Below are 12966 nucleotides of genomic sequence, written 5' to 3'. Positions count from 1 at the left end.
GGATGAGGAGAGACTTGTTTGAAGTGGTGCTAGTTTCTGGCTAAAGTGAGGGTTCACCCCAATGTAGCCTGAGCTTCTGAAGAAGAATCAAGCACCTTACAGACAACTGAAGAGAGCTCCATTAAATATTTTAAAACATGGTTCTGAGAAAGAGTCTATAGGCTAGAATGACAGGTTGGGGTCTGGCTGAATTGGGCTTTCAATGCCAAACAAGAGATTATTTTAGGTCTTCAAAAAACTCATGACAATCTTCTATATATGAACATGACACAAGAAGCATAGAATTCTAGGTCATTAGAGATAGCTGGGTTCTTACAAGTCAAATAGTCCAGCCATTTTATTTTATAGATTTGGAAATTAAGGCTCAGACAGTTGAAGGAACTTATTCAAAGTCATACAGCTAGTTAGTTTTGTGACACACTAGAATCCATGTCTCTGGATCCTTTGTCTAGTGCACTTTTCACTGCACCAAGCTTCTTGAAGACATATTGTCCTCTTTTTTTTTTCCAACTAAATAACTCTAGGAATTTTATCTTTTCCTCAAAATGAGATTGCCTTTATTTTAAACATATTTACTTGCGTTTTGGACTCCACACTTGTTTTGTTATCCACTGTGATCATTTAATATTCAGACATAGACTCACATGCTCATTTCTGCCCTCCATACCTAAAATATAGAAAACTGGGTGATCCACCGATGCCTTCACATATTTTCCTTAGAACCACACATGACCTGGGAGAGAAGTACTTTCTCAGACTGGCAGTTTGTGAAGGAGCAGTTGCCCTTTCTGGAAGCCAACTGTGTTGCTATGAGACTGTAGCAAAATGTCACCCAAGGAGCCTATGAGCTCCCACTGTGCTCCCAAGAGAATCAACCTGATCCTTCCTGACATCTGTGGAATGCGGGCTCTGGGAGGCACCACTCTGAATATGCACAAGGAGGAAAGAAAACATTTTCCCCCACCACTGTATCACTCTGCAGAGAATTTTCCTCACTGGTTTACATTATCCCAATCTACAAGTGGGTCAGCAAATTTGGTAGCGTAATTTGCATTTAAGGATGTAATTCACATAACTATATAAATACTAAATAATAAAATAGAGAAGTTTAGTTCTTGTCATATCCTACTCAGATAATTAGTGATAGCGTGTGAGTGAGGAATTGGAATTATTATAACATCTGGGCCTCTCAAACCCCCGGAGAGATAGGGTAGAGTCACAGGCTGATAAGCATATTAGATTGTGTCTGAATTAGTGTGAAACTACAGCATATTCTCCTAGTGAAGTGACCCTGTGCTCTGTGCTGCACATCAAGGACTGTCATAACACATAAAAGTGCCTGGGTCAGAGCATCCTGGTAGTGAAGAAACACACACAAAAAAAGACTCTTTGGACCATCTACCCAACTGCAGCTTGCTTGGCCCCATGACCTAAATGGTCAGTTCCTCTCTATATGGCCAAAAAAACCAACTCAAAGACAATAGTTACAGCTTCTGTAGTTACAAAACCCCGGACAGTGGTAGCCAATCTCCAGTCCATTCGAATACACCAGGTAAACACTGCTTCTGCATTTCAGAACAGTGCATATTATTTGCCATGATCTTTGGCTACTCTACTCACAAGTAGGTTTCTCTAGTTATCATGCTAACAGTTATAAAGGTTAAGTACCTTGTTTAGAGCTAACTCAAGTCAATTCAACTAAAACTTATTAAGCTGCCTGAAATATGCTGTGGGCATATTTGCAAGATGGCTTGCAAAGGGCACTGTGCTATGCTTGGTGATATAAAGACAAAGCTAACATAGTCCCTGCCCTGAAGGAGCTCGTATTCTATGTTCAGCTCAGTAACTAAAGAAACCTATTGAATTTCCAGAAGTGAGGGGAGTTTCACTGAATTATAAGAGATTGAGTGAGGGTAGAAGTAAGGAAAGTAGGTTCAAGGCCATCAACTTTGAGAACACACAAGGGTAAAGAGATTAAGGCTCCAACAAAGGAGGTAGAGAAGTAATAGTCAGAAAAGTGGAAGGAGAACCAAAGGGAGAAGAGGTTATAAAAGAGAAAAGAGTAGTTAACATTGGCAGATACTAGAAACAGTCCAAGTAATTTAAAGACAAAAACTCCACTAGAATTGACAGGGAAGAGGTTGTGAATGACCTTTAAGAAAACAATTTGAGTAGAGTTAGTGGGGATGGAAGCCATCTTGCAAGAGAATGAGTTTTAGCTGGGCAGTGAAGAAGTGTATTTAGTGAGTACAAATTAATCTTTCTAAATGTTGGACATTGAAAGAGAAGAGAGAATAGAGATAATAGCTTCAAGGGGTGGGACAGTTCAGAAATACCTGAACACACTGGTAACTGTGAGGGAAGAAAGGAAAGATTGAGTATACAGAGAATGATTGATGGAACAAGGTCACAGAATGGGTGGAACATAGGTAGAGAAGTTAGCCTTGGAAAGACAGAAAGCTATCTTTTTCTCTGAGACTAGTGAGAAAGTAGACAAGGAGGATTAAGGTAGTTCATATTTGATGGACTTAGTATTCTTAATAAACCAGTATAGTAGTATATATATACATATACATGTATATGTATATGTATATGTATGTGTATACATATATACTATATGTGTGTATGTATACATGTATGTGTGTGTATATATGTGTGTATAAATGTGTGTGTACATACATATAAACATTATATATATATACATACATATGTGTGTGTGTGTGTATATATATATATTATATATATATATATATGAGGTTATCTGTTGAGAGTGATTAAGGAAGTTCAGAGTGAAGGTCTTGATGAGAAAAAAGAAGCATAACCACAATACCCAATGTGATCATCAATAATCAGTTGATACAATGAATGCATAGCTCTTTGCTAATGTTGAAGAATAATGTTTCAATTATTGTTATTAATATTATTATTGATAAGAGATAAAGAAAAGTATCATATATCTGGAAGAGTTCAACTGATAAAAGATAGCATAAATTTATAGTGAATGCAGTCATCATATTTTTCTGATGATATCTTCCCATAGAAATATTACTACAAATAGTGATTAGGTTCTATAATATAATTGGAGAACCCAGTAAGAATTTGATAATTTGAGAACAGGAGCATAGAAGGTAGATATTATGAATTGCTGAGGGTTGAGGGCTATCAAGGCAGAAATAACTCAAGGTCAAGGAAGCAAAAGATTTTAGATGCAAGTGAGGAAATTCTTGAAATCTGTGTCCCTAGAGTCCTCACTGGTATAAGAGAGTCAAGAACAGGGTCAATGGACTAGGACATAGATTGGAATTAAGGGATCAAGATTTGTGACTTGGGCAAATAATAGCTATGGGAGATGATAAAAGAGTGGGAGAAGGAAAACAGGAGATAGTGAACAATTTGGGAAATTTCAGAGTTCAAAATCCTTGTAGTAGAGTTTTAAGTGATGGTGACGTCTAAGGTGAAAACATATCAATGGAGAGTGGGTTAATGCAGGTCATAAGAACTGAAATCAAGGAGCTATGAGGATAGGGTGTTGGAAGCATCATCAAGTGAAACAGTGATATCTTTGAGGATGATGACAAGGGAAAGGGTGAAGGAGACGGTAACAGAGGTACAAAATCATAGAAGTTGGGAGAATATTCAAGAAGTAAATCATGTCGGTATCAAGGATAGAAAATTGGTGCTAATTCCAAAGGAACAGAGCCTGTTAAATGATAGCAGCAGAGAAAGTTGCAGGGAGGTAAAGACTATGTCAATCATATCACCAAGCTCTTTAAAAGAGGGAATTCTTGGAAAAGGAGGAGCTAGTACTGGAAAAATCCTTAGTAAAAATTCTGAACCTCATTTATCCAAGGAAGTGGTAAAAGGGACTGAGGAGAAGGAGAGTTTATTAACAATTGAGTAATACTTCTGAAGGGCTCAGTGAAAATAACATTATACTTGTGTGTCTGCATACATGCACTCATGTGTATGAGAAAGGGGAATTCTAAGGGCAGGGTGAATTAGAACTATGGAGCACATTAAAAATTGTGAAGAGAATGCTGGACTTCAGGTTAGAAAAGATCTGGTTTTAGATTTCACTTTGAAGCCAGCTAGTTGTGGAAGTCTAGGCAAGTCATATAATATCAGTTTTCCTCATCTGGAAAATGAGGATCATAACATCTGTAAAACTTCCCTCATAGAGCTTTTATGAAAAGCCAATGAGACGATGAATATAAAACATTGCAAAATCTTTAAAACACCATATAAATATCAATCATCATCATCATCATCATCTTCATCATTATTAAGCTGCTGTCCTGATTTGGCTCAGCAAGAAGTATTCTTATAAACCACAAAATTTTTCAGGTCATTTCAAATTTTTGTTAGAGTATTTCATTTCACTGTTGTGACTTTCCCTAAACCAGTCATTGTCACTAAATCAGAAACATTTTTATGCAAAAAATATTCTAAGTGTTATAGTTAAAAACTAAGTGCCACAAACTAAAGCTACACACACATTTATTGTTCATCAAAACAGATTACAACTCCCTTATTCATTTCTTTGCAAGCTTTGTGGCTATTGTACAAAGTTATAATTTTCCAGCTCTAGGTATAAGCATATCTTATAATGAATACATTTTATTTTAAGAATTCAATTTTAACTTATATGACATACCTTTTAATTGAAGTAATGTTTTGTATTACTCCTCTGGATTAAAAAGCTATTTCTAAATGTCAGTTAATAGGTTTCAGTGAAAGCGATTTATTAAATGTTGTGTACTCAGTTTAAATCTAACTGGGTAACTAAACATTAAAGTAACAGGGAAAAAATCTATATTGGTCTAATTTGAATTATATGTTCTTCTCGCCAAGCATAATTGCTATTGACTGCCTAAAGCAGCATTCTTTAAGTCATGAATAATCATAAAAAATTACAATTGGCACAAGAGGAAACCCATCAAAAAGAAGAAAAAAAAACAAATCCACAACCTTCACAGCCACACATGCCACCCCCTCCTTCAACAAGGAAGCAAAACCCCACGCAAAGCAAGTCTACTCTATTAACTGGAAGAATGGGCTAGCTCCACGGTAATCAACAGAAGCACATCCTTTATGCCAGATAATATTTCATTTCAGGTTTGACATTTCACTGCAGAATGAAGCTCAGTTGTTATTGAATGGATATTGTAAAGACCGAAGCTCCAATACCCTTCCCACCTCCTTTCATTAAATAAGCCCTCATGTCACTGCTATGTACACACTTTTTTTTTTTTGCCTTAGCAGAAGATTTTTCCTCAAGCCTCAGAAAATGGCATTAATCTCATAAGGTGAATATTGTAAAAAAGGAAGAGGTCAGGGTTAAATTCAAGAAGCCTCGTGCTTAAGGGACATCTATAACTATTTTGCAAAACATGGCCACTAAATTACCCTGGACATGATTGTGCAGGCTTTAGCATCTGAATCCTCTGGGGCTCCACATTTATTCTTCTGTTCTGGGCAATATGAGAGGAAAACAGAAAATACAAGGCACTGAAAAAAAACTCTGTGATTAGCTGCCTAACCCAGGGGCTAACCTTGAAATCTATTTCCTTCCAGTTCTGTCCACTTTGGAAATGAAATACTATGACTATAGAAATACACCGGTTTTCCTTATTGCATAACAAAATATGCTAAAATTCTTTCATTTTTGTAAGTACTAGGTGAAATCCACAAAAGGAGTCAATCACACCTGTCAAGGAAAGGGGGGAAGCAAGCCCCCAACCTGGAAAATAACCCTGAATTTAATTTATTCCCATTAATTGACTCCTTCAACTACGTATTTCTTTCACAGAATCTTAAATTCATATGGTTGGAGTTGGAAAGGGAGATAGAGATCATCCATTCATTCAGTAATTATTTATTATTATTGTTGTTTAATATTTCCATAGTGCTTTAATGATTTCAAAGCACTTTACATATATTATCTCATTTAATTCTCTCAGCAGCCTTGTGAGGAAGGTGCTATTATTAGTCTCATTTTGCAGATAAGGACATGAAGAGTGAAAGTGGTGAATTGATATGCCCCGGACTAGTAAATATCTGAGTCATGATTTGAATTCAGGTCTTCTGAGTCTAATACTCCAGTCACTGGACAATCTAAGGACCTACTGTGTGCAAGGCATTGTTAGGTATTGGGAGGAGATAGGAAAATAACTAAGAAAATGATTCTAGCCTTTATAGATCATATCATCAAACAAGAAGTATTTGTGCTACATCTAATATCTTAAATACAGTACAGAATACAAATGCACTTAAGGGATACAAAACATTATGCATGATTTATGAAAGGAAGTTCATTGCTGACTAGAAGGGATCAGAGAAGACTTCATAGAAGAGGTGGCATTTGATCTGAGTGTACCTTAAAAGAGAGATAGAATTTTCATAGTAGAACTGTCAGGGGGAGAACATTTTAGGCATAGAATAGGCAAGGAGGGTTGGACAGTGCTGGTTGTGTCCTAGATGACTTTGAAAAGGCTCCAGATGCCATAATAAATCTAAACTTGTGCAGAAACCCAATTAATAAGCCTAAAAACTGTGACCCTGGTGAAATGATTCAGATGGACTCACTTCTAACATCAGGATTTTATGCTGTTCCTAGAAGATTACTGGAAATGAATGTTAATTGGATCTCTCTGGTTGACAGATTAGGTGGTGTAGTGGATAGAGAGCTGGGTCTGAGGTCAGGAAGACCTAACTTCATTTATTTGTCCTTATTCTGCTTGTATTCATTTGTATTGCATTTTCTGGTCTTCTTTACTATCCTGTAAGCATCTTTTTAAGGAAGGATTACTTCATTCATTGTATTTTCATCTCTAGAACAGAGTGCCTGATGTGTAGTAGGCATTAACAAATATCTGTTGATCAATCTGTAACATTATAGACTTGGACTAGATGTATCTCAAAGTTTCCTTTCAACTCTAAAACCCCATGACCAAGAATCCACTTAAATGCTATGCCCTTAATAAGTGACTTATGACCCTGATTGTAAGTGATACACAGGGATATTTGAGTAGGAAAGCTTGTTTTTCTCCATATCTGGTGAAGACAGATTAAAAAATAAAATAGAGAACTCAAAGTGTGAAAAATTTAGCTTAATTATTAAGAGGAATTGGCCAATACTTACCAAGTAGTTGATTCTCTTTCTTTCTAGGTCTTTATAAATATATACTTCTTCAGGAGAAGAAGGCTTAAATTGAATATACTGGATTAAGGTTTGCAAATTACAGCCCAAAGGTCAAATCTAGACTGCTGTCTGTTTTTTAAGGTCAAAGCTAAGAATATTTTATTTTACTTTTTACATTTTTAAATATAATAAAAGTTTATTTTAAAATGGTAAAAACATTTTTAACTCTTGGTCAGTATTAAAAACAGATTTTGCCAATGGGCTGAGCCCCTAGTCTAGATGATAGGTAGCTCACGATCTCTTTCAAATCTAGGATTCTACCCTTATTATTAGCTTTCTGAATACAATCAAAGCTAGGCCAGCACCAGCCATGCTTTACTTTACTTCCCATCCATCTACTTGCCAGACTCTTTCTCTTGGCACACAAGTCTTCTTATCTGTCAGTCCCCTCCCCTGACCCTTCTACTTTTTTTAGTTTTGAAGTCAAAATAAAATCAGTACTGAAATTATAGTTGGAAAGGGTGTGTCAGTATACTCTCCTACGCCTACTAGGCATCATTTGTAACTTTTGAAACTAAAATACTCTTTCCTATTTACTATTCTCCTATATATGTTTTCTTCCCCTATTAGAAAGTAAATTCTATGAGGGCAGGAAGCATCTTTGCTTTTTTTATTTAAATCACTAGTGTTAATCACAGTGCTTGGCACATGGTAAGCACTTATTACATGTTTTTTCATTCTTTCATTGAACACAACTAGAGTGCTAGCCATTGTACTAAATTCCAGATTGCTTTTCCTCTAAAAATCCTGTGTTTTCTAATCTATTGATTTAACTTAATTCATTTTATAAGTTGTTTTCCAAGGTAAGAGGAGAATACCATGGGAAGAATGATTTCCTTTTGGCAATTCTCAGTCATGTGCATTTCAAAGGGTGGATAGTAATAGATGTCTGAAGTGAAGGATCCTGTTAATCTGTGTGACATGAGAATGCACTTAGTTGTGTAAGGAGTTAGGAACCTTTTTGGTATGTTAGGAAAAAATGAGGGAGAGAATGGCTCAGTAACGTAATTTTCTCTGGTTACAAAATGGCCCGGGTAAAAAGGGACTTTCCAACTGTTCAATCCATCTTCTAGTCAATACAAGTAGTCATCTGTATCTGGCAGCACTGTAACCAAATTCTGAAACATAGCAGATTTCTAACCCACTGTCTAACTTTGTGAAAATTGCTATACTTTCAAAAGCAATATTTGGAGGTATTTGATGCTATATTTTTCCATTTGAAAATGTCAGGTGAAAAAAATTGAAAAATGATATTAAAACAGTGAGATATAATTTTTCATGAGATGCTAAAATGAGGGGCACAGCATGATTTAATGGATATAGAGCTGATCCCAAAGTTAAAAAGACCTAGGTTCATATCCTGACTCTCACACATACTTTCTGCTTGACCCTGGTCATGTCACATAATTTTTCAGTGACTTAGACCCAGTGTCACTGAGACAGTAAATTGCAGAAGCCTTGCAGATCAACTTTGGTAGAAGGAATTTCTTCTCAGAGACTTCCCTATATAAACGAAATCACAAGTTTAGACCAACAATAACAATAACAACAAAGATGTTGAATACCTTAGCTAAAAGGTGACAACTGAGGAATTGGCAAACCTCATCAGAAATCCTTGTCCTTGGCTTTGTTTTTTCTTCTTCCAACTTCTTGAGTAGAAAGAAGCATGCCTTTTTGTCCAAAAGTTCAGTAGTTATCTCAAGGAGCCAGAAGACCTAATTCAAGGTTGAAATGGTTGTTTAGAGATGGATGTAGAGGCAGCAGGGAAGGACAGTAATAGTGACTGATCAAGATGTAATACAGTATAGTAGGAAAAGCACACCTGATTTTCAGTTTAAAGACCTGGGTTTGAATCCCAGGTCTGCCATTTACTGGTTGTGCACAAATTACTTAACTTTTCAAGGCCTCAGTTTCCTAATACCAAATAAGTCAGTCAATCAATCACCTGCTCCCATCTAAAGAAACTAGCAAAATACTCTAGCCATGATACTTTTATCAAGGGGTACACCTTTATTGAGTCCATCAATCAAAGATATTATACTAATGTACACCCCATCCTGTCTTTTGAGTTTTGTATGAAATATCAGATCAGTTCGGAATCCCATATTTGAATGTTAGGCAGAGAGTAGTTCTAGTAAGCCTATGAGAAGAGATTGTTTACAGAGGAGGAGAAAACCAGAGGATGGCCTTAGGAGCTTCAGAGCACTAGGGGTTTGGACTTCTCATCAGCACTTAGCAGAATCCTAGGAAAATCTGTGACAGGCAGCAAGGTCTACAGAGTACAAGGTATTCAGAGACAAATTAAACACATTGAGGAAAGGCAGCTTTATAACTCTACAAGAGGCCCAGTGATAAAAGCTCGACCATGCCTGGGGAACCTCATGAGGACTCCAGCAGAGGTACTTCTGGAAGATGCGAGCTACCCCTTTGTCACACATGCTGTAAGCTTGAACTAACTCTGTCCTGGTCTCCTTGAACAATAATAAGAGAATTTCTTTAGCCTTGGACAGAGGAAAGTTGGGGATATAATTTTGTATTAATTGTTATTCAGCAACTTTAATAACTATCTCTTTCTAAAATCCAACTGTCGAGGGGGCAGAGCCAAGATGGCGGAGGGAAAGCAGTGACTTGCTTGAGCTCTCCCCCAAACCCCTCCAAATACCTATAAAAAATGACTCTAAACAAATTCTAAAGCAGCAGAACCCACAAAAAAACAGAGTAAAACAAATTTCCAGCCCAAGACAACCTGCGTGGCTGATCGGAAAGGTATATCGCGCCGGGCTGGGAGAGGAGCGAAGTTCGGTGTGGGTGTGCAGGCCCCAGCGACCCCGGAGCAGGCCCCAGAGGACTGAATAGTGGGCAGCTGTGGCGGTTTCCAGACTTCTCAACCCACGATCGCCAAAGACAACTTAGAAGGTCTGTGACTGTGGTGAGAGAAGGAGCTAGATCTCAGCCACAAGTCCAGAGCATGACCTTAGGGCAGCGGCTGCTGTCCTGAGCTTCCAGCCCACAGAATGAGGGGGAATCAAGTGGCTGATCAGAGGGGGATTTCAAAGATCTCTTTGCCAGGGCTGAGGCATAGATCTTTTGCTTTGCCTGTGCTTGGATCTGAGTCACAGTTCTGAGGGGCAGTCCTGGAGTGAGGAGGAATGCTGGGGTGGTGGAGCTTGCTGTGGAGGTGGAGAGGAAACACCTTGCCCCTTATCATAGCACCTTGGAAGAACTGACACTTTTCAGGTCCCTAGAAATATCTCAGAAAACAGCTGTACAAACCCCTGAAGCTTGGGACAGTACATTCTCCACATTGGAAACAGACTCTTACCTTAACAAAGAGTTTAAAACTCAAGTAACTGGTTGGGATGATGAGCAAGCAGCGCAAAAAGAGTCGGACTATATTATCTTACTTTAGTGACAAAGAAGATCAAAACATACAACCAGAAGAAGAAAACAAAGTCAAAGCTCTTACATCTAAAACTTCCAAGAAAAATATGAATCAGTCCCAGGCCTTGGAAGAGCTCAAAAGGGATTTTGAGGAGCAAGTAAGAGAAGTAGAGGAAAAACTGGGAAGAGAAACGAGAGTGACACAAGAAAATCATGAAAAGCAAGTTAACAGCTTGCTAAAGGAGACCCAAAAAAATACTGAAGAAAATAACACCTTAAAAAATAGCCTAACCCAAATGGCAAAAGAGGTCCAAAAAGCCAATGAAGAGAAGAATGCCCTAAAGAGCAAAATTGGACAAATGGAAAAGGAAGTCCAAAAGATTACTGAAGAAAATCCTTCCTTAAAAATTAGAATAGAGCAATTGGAAGCTAGTGACTTTATGATAAATCAAGACACTGTAAAACAAATCCAAAAGAATAAAAAATTAGAAAACAATGTGAAATATCTCATTGGAAAAACAAGTGACCAGGAAAATAGATCCAGGAGAGAGAATTTAAAAATTACTGGACTATCGGAAAGCCATGATCAAAAAAAGAGCCTAGACATCATCTTTCAAGAAATGATCAAGGAAAACTGCCCTGATATTTTAGAACCAGAGGGCAAAATAGAAATTGAAAGAATCCACCTATCTCCTCCTCAAAGAGATCCCCAAAGGAAAACTCCTAGGAATTTTGTAGCCAAATTCCAGAGCTCACAGGTCAAGGAGAAAATATTACAAGCAGCCAGAAAGAAACAATTTAAGTATTGTGGAAACACAATCAGGATAACACAAGATTTAGCTGCTTCTACATTAAGGGACCACAAGGCATGGAATATAATATTCCGGAGGGCAAAGGAGATAGGATTACAACTAAGAGTCACCTACCCAGCAAAACTGAGTATAATTCTTCAGGGGGAAAAAATGGTCATTCAGTGAAATACAGGACTTTCAAGTATTCTTGATGAAAAGACCAGAGCTGAATAGAAAATTTGACTTTCCAATACAAGACTCAAGTGTAACATGAAGAGGTAAACAGGAAAGAGAAATCATAAGAGACTTATTATGGTTGAACTGTTTACATTCCCGCATGGAAAGATGATATTTGTAACTCATGAGACCTTTGTCAGTATTAGGGTAGTTGGAGGGAAAAAATTATATGTATGTATATATATACATAGATAGATAGAGGGCACAGGGTGAGTTGAAGACGAAAGGGTCATATCTGGAGAATAAAATTAAGGGGTGAGAGAGGATTATACTAGGAGAAATAGAAAGGGAAAGATAGAATGGGGTAAATTATCTCACAAAAAAAACCAGAAAAGAAAAGGCTCTTATAGTGGAGGGGAAACAGAGGAAGGTGAGAGGAAATGAGTGAATCTTGTTCTCATAGGATTTGACTTAAGGAGGGAATAATATACACACTCAATTGGATATGGAAATCTGTCTTACCCTACAGGAAAATAGGAGGGGAAGGGGACAAGAGAGTAGGGGGATGATAGAGAGGAGGGCAGATTGGGAAAGGGGGTAATCAGAAGCAAATACTTCTGAGGAGGGACTGGGTCAAAAGAAAGAATGGAATAAATGGGGGGGTGGGATAGGATTAAGGGAAATAGAGTTAGTTTTTCACAGCATGTCTACTGTGGAAGTGTTTTGCATAACTGCACATGTGTAGCTTGCCTTTTCAATGAGGGTGGGTGGGGAAGGAGGAAGGGAGAAAATTTGGAACCCAAAGTTTTAAAAACACATGTTTAAAAAAAATGTTTTTACATGCAACTGGGAAATAAGAAATACAGGAAATGGGGTACAGAAATCTATCCTGCCCTACAGGGAAATAGAAGGGGAAGGGGGGAGAGATAGCAGGGAAAGCAGACTAGGGAAAAGGGTATTCAGAATGCATGCCCTCTTGGGGTGGGGGAGGGGTGAGATGGGGTGAAAATTTGGAACTCAAAATCTTATGGAAGTAAATGTTGAAAACTAAAAATTAAAATTAAAAACAAAAAAAATAGAAGTGATGGTTTCAGGGACAGGTTGAGACATGTTTTTGGCATGGCTAGCATAGGAATGTTTTGTTTGTGCATATTTCTTACAAGGGTTTTTGGTTTTTATTTTGTTTTTCAATGTTTGGGAGAGGGTGGGAGAGTAATAGAAAATTGAACTTGTTAACTAAGGAATAAAATTTAATTAAAATATAAAAAAAAAATAAAATCCAACTGTCTAGGTGGCTAATTGATATCAATTGACAATCATGAGGAAAAGAATACTGATTGGGTCTTGTGAGTTATAGCATTAGAAAATGAGAGAGAGAAAGGGAGAGAGAGAGAGAGAGAGAGAGAGAGAGAGAGG

The sequence above is a fragment of the Vombatus ursinus genome, unplaced genomic scaffold, assembly GCF_900497805.2.
Source record: "Vombatus ursinus unplaced genomic scaffold, bare-nosed wombat genome assembly UNPS02015175.1, whole genome shotgun sequence".
In the NCBI taxonomy this organism is placed as follows: Eukaryota; Metazoa; Chordata; class Mammalia; order Diprotodontia; family Vombatidae; genus Vombatus; species Vombatus ursinus.
This window is presented reverse-complemented; position numbering follows the sequence as displayed.